Source organism: Parasteatoda tepidariorum, chromosome X2, assembly GCF_043381705.1.
Source record: "Parasteatoda tepidariorum isolate YZ-2023 chromosome X2, CAS_Ptep_4.0, whole genome shotgun sequence".
NCBI classification, from domain to species: Eukaryota; Metazoa; Arthropoda; class Arachnida; order Araneae; family Theridiidae; genus Parasteatoda; species Parasteatoda tepidariorum.
Window position 1 is genome coordinate 46,569,900 of NC_092215.1, and position 13,779 is coordinate 46,583,678.

General features: G+C 31.7%; 1 protein-coding gene across 2 annotated transcripts in view; it reads right to left on the bottom strand.

Moving 5' to 3' along the window:
- LOC107438120 (venom protease) overlaps positions 1-13,779 on the bottom strand; it is a 42,190-nt gene that overhangs the window by 19,191 nt on the left and 9,220 nt on the right. Inside the window, exon 2 of one of the 2 annotated variants that reach the window (XM_043041959.2) lies at positions 7,105-7,232. The exons of the other annotated variant lie outside the window; for it this stretch is intronic. The gene's annotated coding sequence lies outside the window, so the exon portion shown is untranslated. The remainder of the gene's footprint in view (positions 1-7,104; positions 7,233-13,779) is intronic. 2 annotated transcript variants of the gene reach the window in all.

Sequence of the window (13,779 nt, forward strand, 5' to 3'; positions counted from 1 at the left end):
TATATATATATATATGCTTGTTTGCTTTCGTATGCCTGTTTAGGCAGAGGTGTGCGATTGTTCTTGTTTTCCAGTGGCGCCATCTATGGCCAAGAGTTCGACTTCTGCTACACCATACGTCACACTCGTTTATAGGGCGGACCTATTCATACATCCATTCATACATCCATTCATTCATCCACAGATCGTAATTTTGACCTGAGTCAGAGAACGATCGATCTCCAATCCAGTACCCCCAGAGGTATTGATTTGTTATGGGAACATGGAGGACTTTGCGACTCGACAGATTTAACGTGCATCAGTCACCATTTACTAAACGGGGAGTCTTCGGCCGGCGGGGCTCGAACCCACGAATTCTCGAATTAGCGTTGTACAAATTTTGATTTTTTTTTTCAAACCACTTTATCGTTTAGTGTACTGATCATTGTGCTTGTATTTGTTCTAGTGTATTTTCTGCATTTTTTGCTGTATCCATTTTCTTAAACACACATTTTGAGCAGTATTCTTTTTTAAGCATGCATTTCGAAAAGTGTCCAGAATAAATAGATCAATGTAATTCTTTTAAACAAAATTATCTACATTCTGCATTCACTACTTTTTTTAATTAATAGCTATTGCCTTAATGTTTTAACATAATTCGCAACAACATTTTAATATTTTACATAAATAACATGCATCCGAATAGTTTCTTTAGCTTCTTTTTTATACAAATTTTTTAATAGATTTCACTCTTCTAGAATTAGGGAGAATGACGTTATTCGTTAAATACTACTCAATGTTGTATTAAAAAAAGATAAAAAAAAACGTTTAGATTTAAAACATTTATTAACTTAAGTACTAAAAAATTATTAAAAATTTATTAACTTAAGCATTAAAAAATATATTGTTATTAAAAGGAAACGCATGTAAAGTAAAAATAAATGTTTGATATTAATTATTAATAAAATAATTTCTCAAAATATTGCCAATTGAAAATATTTTTCTATCTAAAAATTTCCCTTAGGGACGTTATTATTTATTCTGAAACCACTTAAAATATTAATAAACTTATTAGTAAAGAAAAAATATCTAAAAAAATAGTATTTAATAGTAAAAAATATTAATTTGTAAGCGTTGCACTTTTCTTATTTTAAAAGACCAGTGTCCAGCTCTTTATCATTAACTTAATCCAGTGTTTCCAAAAGTGTGATATGTGTACCCCCAGAGGTACGTAAGCAGGGGATACGAGTTCTTATGCGAAATATCTTGCACCAAACCAAAATTTCAGAAACATTTATTTAAGAACAAAACTAGCCATGAAAATTTACGATTACGTATTTTTCTATTGGTTATTTTTTGCAGAGTTTACAGTTAATAATTAGTGGTGTCAACAGCCAGTTGTGATTTTTTAACTTTTGTTGAATTTTTTTTATCACAGCAAAAACAATATCATCCTTTTCACTGATGCAAATAAACTTATTAACAAAACTTAGTACCAAAAGAGAAAAATAAACATATTCTTCAAAAAATACATTCATTTTTTTTATTAGTGGTACACAGCTTTACGAAAAATTTAGAAAGGGTACACAAAAGTCATAAGTTTAATCCATAGGTACCCAACTTTTTTGGGTCGCAGCCCACTTTAGAGGTCAAAAAACTTACAATGCTCCTTCACGAAGTTATATAAATTATAATAATAATAAATAAATAATTAATAAAAAAATTGCCCTATTTTAAGTTTTTTTTAATATTTTTGTAAGGACAATTTCATATAACTATGCTTTCAAATTATTGAAAGTATACCTAGTGAACAACATAGTGTTATTTAATGCTGATTTTGATGAAAAAAATTGTAAAATTTTTAAGTGTTCACATAAAAATAAATTAAATTTATCATTTTTAAGATTAAATTAAATATTCTTCTTCTTAAATACTCTGAAAAATATAAAATAAGTGAGGTGTTTATAAATGAAATCAGGTCAGTCAACAATACATCTCCTGCCTTTTATTCATACAGCTAACACTGAGGTTTCTGAGTTAATAATCAGCAATCCGAAGCTAATTATATTTTGATTGTATCCTTCTGAATTATTTCACAAAGCAGAAACTACATTAACTATACGAATAAATTGACCTAAAAATGTATTTAAAATTTCTTTTTAATATGAGTAAAAAAATTGCTTTCAAAAAAAGGAATGTTTATTTAAGTTAAAGAATGTATCACCCTTTCAGATAAAATTTGGGGAAGCACAAAAGCTTTAATTCAAGCAAGGATCAGCTGTTGACTTCTAACATCTTTTCAAAAAATGATTATTTTAAAAACGTGAGATTTAGAGAAATAGACGACATCACATTACGAACTTATGACGTTATAACTTATTTGGCGTGACCAGACGTGAATAAGGAAGATGAGCTGATGTGAAAAGAATTTTGTCGTTATTGAAATTATCCGTTTATGCCGAAGATTCCAACGTATGGCGAGCCGTAGTGGCTCAGGGGATATAGCGCTTGCCTCCCAATAAGGCGAACCGGGTTTGAATCGCGGACATGGCCGGTTGACTCGAATTCTGCACCCGACTTGCACCAACCACAGTGCTGACGTACTCAGTGGTAGACGGATCATGGGTTAGAGTCCTGTAGCCATCAGGCTAACCGTGGTAGGTTTTCATGGTTTTCCTCTCCATGTAACGCAAATACGGGTTATTTCTATCAAAAAGTCCTCCACGAAAGCAAATTTCTCCCAGTACTTGATCCAGGAGTCCACTTGTCTTCAGATTGGGTTCAAAATTACAAGGTACGGAGCTGAATATTGATATCCGTAAACTGAAATATCGGTCGGCTGTTCAAAGAAGGTTATAAAATAAAAAATAAAAACAATGTATGGACAGATAATTTATCATATTCTTGATGACAGACCTTCAGACCTTGATGACAGATATCGAGTTCCTTTAATCTAAATTTCACAGCGCGTCTGGTTTTCCCGATGCAGCCAAGATTGCTTTGGTAAGGTATGTGGTAAATAAGTCTACGATTACCTATACTGTCAGCTCATCTTGCTTCTCTTGAAACATGTTTCATTCATATGAATAGTGCAGATTCCCTAGTTAACGATGTGAATTCCTCACCAACCTTCTTACGGCTTGGAAATGCAACTTGCCATGATTTGCCACTTGTAAGTTTTTTTAAAACAATATTCTTCATAATTTATTTACAATATTTCATTATTTTTCCTCAAAATATGTTGAGTAGATGTATAAGAATTTAAAATATACATAAACGTTTATTGTATCTCTATTCATAGTATCATTTTGATATTTCAAAACTATAGTCACCTACACTAGAATTACCCTATAACTGCTGAAATAATTTGCTTGTAAATCAATAAGTTTCAATCTAAAAGTTCTTTCTCTAATTTTTTAAATATTAATTTAATTTTTAAGCTAATTTCTTAAGCCTAATTTTCAATTACTTTTTTTAAATATGAGAGCTGTATCTAAATCAAAAAAGTTTTTATACTTTCATGTAACATTTGTTTCTTAGTCATAAAATCTTATTAAAAATTTTTTCATTAAGCATTTAAAAGTACTGCTAAGATCTAAAATTGTAGTGAATATTTTTAAAGAAAACATCTGGTTTTTTTTTCTCCGGCTTTTTCTCTTTTACCTTATTTTCAAGGAGGGACAAGGTAGTTTATAAGTCATCAAACTCCAAGCAGAATCAATGATTCAGTTCACTTAATTTGAATCGATAATTTGAATCGATACGAATCACTTATCTAAATCACTTGATTTGAACAGTGATTTAAATCCCTTGATTCGAGCCAGTGATATGAATCACTTGATTCCACTCACTGATTGAAATTACTTGATTCGAATAGTAATTTGAGACATTTGATTCAAAAAAATCATTTGATGCGAATCAGTGGTTTGAATCACTTCTTAACAATCCTGTGATTCGAATCGTTGATTCGAAACATTTGATTTGAGTCAGTGATTCGAAATGTTTGATTCGATTCAGTGATTCGAAATATTTGCTTCGCATCAGTGAGCCGAAACGTTTCATTCGAATAGTGACTAGATTCAAAACGATTGAGTCAAGTAATTCAGATATTTTATTGAAATCATGGGATTCTGATCACGGATTCGAACGTGATCTGAATCACCACTCAAATCACTGATCCTAATTAACTGATTTGGATCTAGTGGTTCAAATTACTATTTGAATCAATAATTTGATTCGAGCTACAGAATATCAAATAGAATATCAAGTATGTGATACAAATTTGAGCAGTGAAGAAGACCATTTCTAACGAAAGAAGAATGGGAAAGCAAAATTGGCGCCTGACTCTGCCCGAAAGGAAGTCTAGTCTTAGCTCAAACAAATCAATTCAAATTTTTCAAATTAAAACGTATTTTATACTTCTTACTTTTTATCACCTCATTTTATTTTCAGACGAAATTTGTTTCTGAGAAGGTAAAATCAATAATTCTAACATCAAAATATGGTGATTTATTTTAATAGAAATCAAAATCGCATTCTATTTTTTTTTGTTGTTGTTGAAGAATTTTGCTATACAACTGGAGCGTGATGTACCAACTATAGTCTACCATATTGCTAACTTAAAAATTATTTCTTTGTTTTAAAGAAAAATTACTGTCGACATCACCGCTATTTCAGAAAATTTTCCACTTGCGCTTCTCCCTCTTATAACGCAAACAAATTTCGTCAAAGAAAAAAAAAAAAAAAGAAAATGAAATCCACTCATTTCTAAAAAGAAATATATGAAATCCACTAAAATGTCTGAGGAATATTCTTACATGAAAATATTACTGATGCGAAAATTGCTTTTTGAATTATTTTATGCCAAATTTTCTTATTTTATTTTATATCGCGTAATATATATATATATATATATATAAACTCATGTTTGTGAAAATTGCTACACCATTACGCGAGTGAGCTGAAATTTTCAGGAAATGCAAAGTAGAGCAAAATATGCAAATGATTAGCCGCTCGTGTGCAGCGTAACAGAAGCACAGTGATGCGTGTTTGGAAGCAGTGGACGTACGAGTGTCAGACAACTCGGAAATCCGGGAGTGGATCCCGAAATGTCACGTCAGCTCGCGATGATAGACACCTGGTCCGCATGGTGCTGATAGACCGTACGGCTCCCTCTAGACAACTGGCAGCACAGTGGTCAATAGCTACAGGTGTTTCATTATGTGCTTCATCAATTCGTAGACGTCAAGTGCAGAGTGGACTAACTAACTATTCAAATTTTGCAGAGTGCCTATCCTGTGCAGGATATCTGCTCTTTCATCTCAGTAGAAAAATTTAAATGGAGGAAGGAAAGGGGGTGCCTAACTAGGTGTGACTATCAAATGTTACAATGAGAAAAATAAAGTAAAAAATCTGGGTTATATGCATAAGTACGTCGCAATTGATTACATAGAATTAACAATAAAAGAGAAAAGAAAAAATATTTACAAAATTTACAAAAGTATTGGACTCCCTTCACATTCCCTCGCCTCCCCCCGGCAAGCCGGGCTTCGTAGGTGCGGAGTGCGAAGTTTGTCTAGTAAAATTAGCTAAAGTGTCTTGAGAGTACGCAGTCGCTGAGAAAGAAGGCTGTGATCGGACTATAATTTTTGTTATCATCTAAAAAATCGATATCTAGTAGTTTATTGAAATCGCATGTATCGCAATTTTTGGCGCCCTTAAAAAAGGCAGTGTTAAGTTTATAGATATATTCATCTATTTTGGGTATATTGAGATCATTATATAGAGTGTTATTCCTAACAAACCAGGGGGCCCCTGTAATTCTCCTCATGATTTTATGCTCAAAAGTACGCAGTCTTTTTCGTTGAATGTTTGGTAGTGTGCCCCAAGTTGGGGATGCGTAACATAGTATCGGCCTGATACACATAAGGTATACATGTCTTTTGGTGTTCAGGGCTAGTTTGCTCTCTTTATTTAGTATTAGTTTCAACGCTTGGTAGGCGGCTCGCGCGCAAGGACTCTTTTATACAGGATCACCATCACACTAAACCATAGCCGTCTACGGCTACAATGGGCCAATCAGCATAGGGACTGGCGTGCTGATTGGCAGCGTGTCGTGTTTTCTGACGAATCCCGCTTTAATTTGTAGTACCATGATGGCCGCACTCGTGTCAGACGCTATACCGGTGAACGCCACCTTCCGGAGTGCATTATCGAAAGCCACAGCGGACGAACACCCGGGGTTATGGTCTGGGGTGCCATAGCATATCATGGACGATCTCAATTGCTACGAATTGTGGGTAATCTGAACAACAACCCGTGCATCAGTGAAGTTTTACAGCCCCAAGCTGTTCCCTTCCTTCAGGCCTTGCCAAGCGCTCTATTTCAACAAGAGAATGCCCGCCCTCATATTGCTAGGACTGTTTAATCCTTCCTTGCATTGCGACAGGTACAGCTTCTTCCTTGGCCTGCGCATTCCCCAGATATGTCACCGATTGAACATGCGTGTCATTTCGTTGGTCGGTGCCTCGCTCGCGATCCTCGTCCTGTTGCTTCTACGGCCGAACTTTGGGTACGCATACAAACTACATGGAATGCTCTTCCTCAGACAGACATTCAAAATTTGCATAACTCCATGCCACGTCGTGTAGCAGCGCTTATTGCGGTGCGTGGTGGCTACACAAAATACTGATTTTGATCTCTTGTTATTGTTTGTTTGCTTTTATGCTTTTAAAGTTTAATCATTTATTTGCACCACTACCACTCAACTGTATAGTAAATTTCATTCAATTATGACGATTCCTTCATGGTGTTGCAATTTTCACAGACAGGAGCTTATATATATATATATATATATATATATATATATATAAGATTTCTGCCCTTATTTAAAATTTCGATGAAGTTTTGAAATTATTAGAATTTAAATTTATTTTTTCAGTCAAATTTACTAATATAATCCCGAAAGGTTAATAAAAATTTAGTGTTTTTTTATCGTCGTATAGTTGGCATTCATTGACAAAAAATTTACTTTTTCATTTAAAAAACCCAAAATTAATATTTCTATGAATAAATTACAAGCTTAAATTTTGCGCCTAAGAAACGAATTTCAATCCACTTCTATACCTTAAATTTTTGCCACATATGTCTGCAGTCTGTCTGTCTTCTTCAGTCTGCAGAGTGGAGCAGAAAACAGACGTTCCGTCAAGATTTCAGCTTCGCTCTGCACAACCCCTTCACATAGCAATATATGCCTGCAACGAATAACCAATCAGAAACTGAAATAATTGTTAACACGAAGCATTATTTCTGTTTCGACTTGAATTTACTTTTGATTTTATGGATGCGAATTTTAAGTCAGGAAAATCATGTCTTTAGTTTTTAACTTTAGTTTAAATTTGATATAAAAGTATCATTGGTAAGAAAAATATATTATAAGACAGAAATTTCTTAAATTCACTTATAAATCTAAGAAGTCTGATCAATAAGTCATATCACAAAGCTGATAAATGCTAAAAATAATCTGCAGTTTTTCTACAGAAATTGTAAAAGTTATTCTTCAGTCAACTGTAGATTTTCTGTAGTGAAATCTTAACAGTAAAAACAAGTCAGTTGTTTTGCAGCAAACTGTGAAGTAATTTTATTCAAAAAAATGTTTAGCTATTGTCTGCAAAATTACTGTAGTTAATGTGAAATCCCTTTAAAATCATACATATAAAAAAATAACTATACTTTAAATCCGTGGTTATACGGCAGTAAATTTGAAATTTTTCTGTAGAAATTTTAAAAACTATTCTTCAGTCAACTGTAGATTTTCTGTAGTGAAATCTTAACCATAAAAACAGGTCAGTTGTCTTGCATCAAATTGAAGTAATTTATTTCAGTAAAAGTTTTAGCTATTGTCTGCAAAATTATTGTAGCTTATGTGAAATCCCTTAAAAATCATGATTATAAAAAATAACGATACTTTAAATCCGTGGGTTATACGGCAGTAAATTTGAAGTAATTATACAGTTATTGTTTCAGAAGTATATTTTCAGATGTATCTGTGGAAAAACTATAGTTATTTTGTATTCTTGTAAAAGTGAGTGTCTTCCGCCAATCAGATTCTTTAATCTCGCTTTCTTCGTTAATAAATCTTCAACTTTTTTACAATTTAATTATTTTAAAACTTGTATAAAATTAATTAATTAAATATTTCTATATTTTAGTAATTTTATTTTCATTAATTTATCAATTATTTATTTATTTTTGACTTAAAAAAGTTGCTTTTACACAAAGTTATGGGGAAAATAATATTATAATAAAATGTAAGTTGTTAAAATTTATAAGTTTCCTTAATTTGAATTCATACAAAATTAGAGCTACTTCAGATCCAAAACCAGACCTACTATTTTGTCTAATAAAAATAAATGTTTAATTTGTGTTTCAAACACAGTTATTTCAAAATTGAATCATAAAATCATTGTTTAATCAATAGTTGAAATTTTAAATCATAATTGAATTTAAAAATGGATGCTTAATCCCAGAATTTTTAGCTTTAATGATAAACCTTAAATTCTCAAATTTATTTCAGACCGTTTTTGAAACTTGTCTTAGATAAATTTAGATAAGTCAAAACATATATCTTTTTTATTGCTTAAAAATAAGCCTTTTTCAAATTAAACAAACAACTTCGTTTGATAAAAAATATAGTTAACATACATATTAAAGCATAGTATTTTAAACAAAAAAAAAACAAATTTAACATAAATAGGCTTAAGATTTATAGAACTGCTTGTCATTAAAATTCGTTCTAAAATCTCCAAAAAAATAACGAATTCAAACTAATTCGAACAACGAGAAAGAAGCAAATCTACGTTGTCAGAAATTTCTCGAAAAAAATAACATGTTTAATTGTAAACACTTTTTAATAAATAACAATTCATTAAATTGTTATTTTGCCATATTCAAACAAAACATTCAAATAGCCTTAAAAAGACGGTATTCGAATTTTTAACTGTGAGAAAAATCGTTTAACTGTTTTCACCTAAGATGATTAAACAAGCAAGAATTTTACCAGCTCCTACTAGGCCCACCTAATGAAAAATCTAAAATCCTTGCAGCTGTGATGCAGTTGTAACTACTAGGATCACCTTAGTCTATAAACTGCATTTTTTAAATATAAATTTTCTGCGGTTTATTTTTAGCTGGGTTGACACAGTTTTCAAAATCAACAAAAAGACACAAAAAATTAAGGGATGGGGACGGTGTGATAAGATGTTTCATAATTTAGTTACGTTATGCCAGTAAAATATAAAAGTGCCAGTACAATAAAAAAGTTATTTTATTTGAACAACACAACAAAAGTATAATACCAATGCTAGCAAAAAAGAAATGTAACTGGCAAGGGACATTAGCCCATTTCCTATTTTAGTTTTAGGGCAGATACGTAACCTAATTATATATTTAATCTATATTCTGGCAACTAACAAGATAATGTTAGAATGTAACTTGTTAGAATGTAACTTGTTGGATCTAGACCATATAATGCAGGTTCACTGATCTCTAAAAATAATTACAGTATAAGTATAAGCTTTAATTTTCTGCTTAACTTTATTAAATTTTCCCGAAATTTGAGCTGTATAAATTATTTTGTCCCAATAGAAAGCTTTAAAAAGGTAATAAATTAGGAATATAATTTTAACAGCACATAAGGTTATTAATTTTTCTAAGGACAAACCCTTTAAAAGGAAAAAAATAATAACAAAAAACATAAGATGTAGTTTATACACTTTCTTTTATCAAGATAATAGAAAATCCATAAACTAAAACACATAAAACTACAATTAAAACACTTAAAAAACATGAACCCCTCTATAGTTTGTCGATGAAAGTAACTCCCCTCGACATGAAGTCTGAGGCCGTCTGTTACTATGGAAACAAGAATACAAAGTGGGTAGCTTCTTTTTCCCTTGATTCCCTTTCTCTTGCCGACTCGAGTCAAAACCTGGCTTAAATAATGGTCCAAAACCCCTACTTGAAATACTTAAACCTCGTAACCATTGTAACCACCACCATCACTCCAGAAGAATGGCTAGGGGAGTTCTTTACATAAACAAACTATACCTAACCACCCATCAGCCCAAGAAGCATGAATTTTACTATTAAAAAATTGAGGCAGTGAGCGGCGTAACTACCTCATAGCAATGAATGATAACAACGGTGACGAAATTAGCTAACGAAGGATCAAAAAGCTCTCTAAAACAACATGCGCAAGTAATTCATAGGATTAGCCGGTGCATTAGTTCTAATGCATGCTCGTTAAATATGTCGGGTCACAAAGTCCTCCATGTTCCCATAAAAAAAATCATACCTCTGGGAGTACTTATCCAGGAGTTTCCTTGTCTTCTGAATTGGGCTCAAAATCACATGGCTACATAGTTGAACATTAGTAGTCGTAAACCCAAAAATCAGGTCGGCTGTTCAACGACGGTTATAAAATGAAATGATTATAAAGTGGGCCCAGGATAGCCTAGTTGGTAAGGCACCGGGCCCATATCAAAGAGGCTGCGGGTTCGATCCCTACCGGAGGAAGACTCCCCGTGCAGTAAATGATAACTGATGCACGTTAAATCTGTTGAGTGACAAAGTCCTCCATAATCCCTTAACAAATCATACCTCTGGGGTACTGATCCAGGAGTTTCCTCGTCTTCTAGATTGGTTCAAAATTACAAGGCTACGGAGTTGAACATTAATATTTGTGAGGCCAAAATTGAGACTGCTGATCAATGATGGTTATAAAATAAAATGAAATGAAAGTAAAGGGAGCCGTGATGGCACAGGGGATAGAGCGTTTGCCTTCCAATGAGGTGAACTGGGTTCGAATCCCAGCGATGGCTGGTCGATGCGAATTCCGCATCCGGCTTGCACCAACCAGAGTACTGACGTAAAATATCCTCAGTGGTGGATGGATCATGGGTAAGTCCCCTTGCCGGGAGGCTAACTGCGGGAGGTTTTCGTGATTTCTTCACGATGTAGCGCAAACGAGGACTAGTTCAATCAAATAGTCCTTCGTGAAGGCAGTTTCTCTCAATACTTAATCCAGGAGTTTCTTGTCTTCTGGATTGGGTTCAAAATTCCAAGGCCACGGAGTTGAGCATTAGTAGTCGTAAATCAAAAAATTGGATCAGCTGTTCTGTGACGTTTTTAAAATCCATATAAAATAAATATATAAAAGAAATTTAGCTGGAAAATTAAACAAGACTAAGATGGAGCCTTAGTTAAAGATGTATATTTATAATGATTATTTAAACAAAATTCTAGTACCATGTTTTCATATTACTTATATATAACAATTATATATAGTATTCAGAAGTATTGCAATGAGAAAAATTAAAGAAAAAAAGAAAAAACATTGGCCATTAACTAGCGTGAAACCAACGTTTCTAAATTGGCTTTCTCTAAAAACACTTAAAATGCGATCTTTGTAAAGTTTTGTCACCCTGTTTATAGAAATGTTGAAATGTCAAGGTCAATGTTCTTCAACCATGGGTGAAAGCGAGACGGAAAAGAGGACAACCGGGTAGTAAAACCATTTCAGTTTTAACTCGTTTTGGGGAGGAGTAAATCTATTCTCTTCTTCAAACTATTCAACATTATCTACCTTTTCTCAGGATAAAAGCAGTTTTATATCTAGCATGCTATAATTGTATAAAAATCTCGATAGTTGCAGAAATTTAATGTTTCTTAAAAAAATGCTAGAATGAAAAATGACTTTCGTACCAGTTTTCGCTCTTTTCCGTCATGGTATATATCGGCTTTCAGCCCTGTCTTCAACTGAAATCTAATTTTGTTTAATTGTTTGAACTCGTTGTGGTAATTATTGCGTATAAAGTTTTCTCAAATACTCTGCAGAAATATGAAAAGGTTTGAGTTCTGTTTTTCGCTCCCGTTTTTGCAAATAGGAAATGAAAAAGACAATTTTCAAATATTTGTTTTTAATCGCTTATGCTAAATATTTTTTTTATCTATTGCGTTGCGATTCCTGAAAAATATTTCTTAGATCAAAACGACGACGTAACTGAAGTAGTACAACATAAAAGAAAAAAAACGCTATACATTTCTTAATTCCTTTAGTTAAAATTATTAAAATTTTGTAGTCGATATTTTAATGTCATGGGCTGTTATTCTTATGCTGAAAACTCTCTACAAATTAACAGATTAAACAAGTTCTGGTTATTGACCCCAGAAAAACGTAGTTCTCAGAGTTAGATAAATTGAACAAACACTTTTAACAAAATAATATAAGCCATTCCTTTTAAACATGAGATTTAAATTACTAACTTTTTTCAACATACCTTTCATATTTTAAAATTGACTAGCGGATAGATTAACTTCGATTCAACGCGTGTAGATTGACTTCGTTTCAGTGCAAAAAAATAAAATAAAATACGAAGGGAACAATGTCTCCTTTCTTCAGACAACAACACCAGATACATAAATAGGTACAAACACAAATTTCTACTTTTTGTTCATAAAACTCATATGACTTCTAAACTATTAGTCTGATCGTCTCAAGTATTGGTCTCATTTAATTCAACGTGAATTAATATATCGAAACATTTACGTCTCTTGTCTCAAAGAAATTCATCTCTTCCTTTCGAATCACCCTCATTTCCCTCAAGAAAAGGGGGAAACATATAGAGGAAAATATCCGGTATCATTTATAATAACATAAAAAAAAAATTAAAAATACCTTTAGCATTAATTTTTACGTAGAAACACCCTTTTTATTGCCATAATTACAGAACTAATTATAAAATAAGTGTAAATACTTTAACATCAATTAATCCATAAAACTTGATTTTAATAAATTATTTATTAATGAAATATGGCATATATTATTGAAAATAGAATATGCATAATACTTTTAATGAAACCGAAATGATTGAAAAGTAATAGTGAGGGCTTGTGAGCGAAGCGAGAAGGTGATTCATACTGCCCTATGTGATAATTTGCGCAATTTTACCTTAAGTAATTTTGCACGAGTTTTAAAAAATATTTATATAAAAACGAATTAACTTAAATAATAGTTAAAAAAAAAAGGTTTTTCTAAAAGTTATATTTTAAAAAAAGTTAATATATTTGAATTGGGATCAAAAAAATCTTTAGAATTTAAGAATGTTTAGCATTAACGCAATAATAGAGACATTTTCTTAATTATTTTTCTATCGGAATATTCATAGCAGGAAATTTTTCTTGCAATTAGGTAATAATATCTTACCGATTCAGTTTCTTGGGATTATTTATTTAATGTATTTTGATAATACATGCAAATTTCAGAAGTTCGAAGTCGAAATAAAATTTCCTTTATGAATTATTTTCGGACTTTTAAACATGTATTTATTGAAAATAAAACAGGAATGAAAAATTAAATATATACAAAAAACTCATGATTTAAAAAATACTTTGTATAAAGTACTTGCAGTACTTAATTTTTTGTATACATAAAGCCACTCTAACTCTTAATTGTCTTAATAATTTATGACTGAAACATTTTTCTACAAAAAATAAGCGTTTCAATTTAAAATACCTTGCATGTTTTCAGATATGTTTTTTTAAAAAGTAAAATAAGAATAAAAATCAGACTTGAAAAAGAATTTAAAATAATTGCCTTATTTTATTTATTCATTTATTTTACAATAGAAAAATCTTTTCAATGGAAGTTATCAATCATTAAAAATCATTAAAATTTGAAATTTCAGTGTTTTTACTCTCTCTCTACAATATATATATATATATATATATACTCTCCCTCTC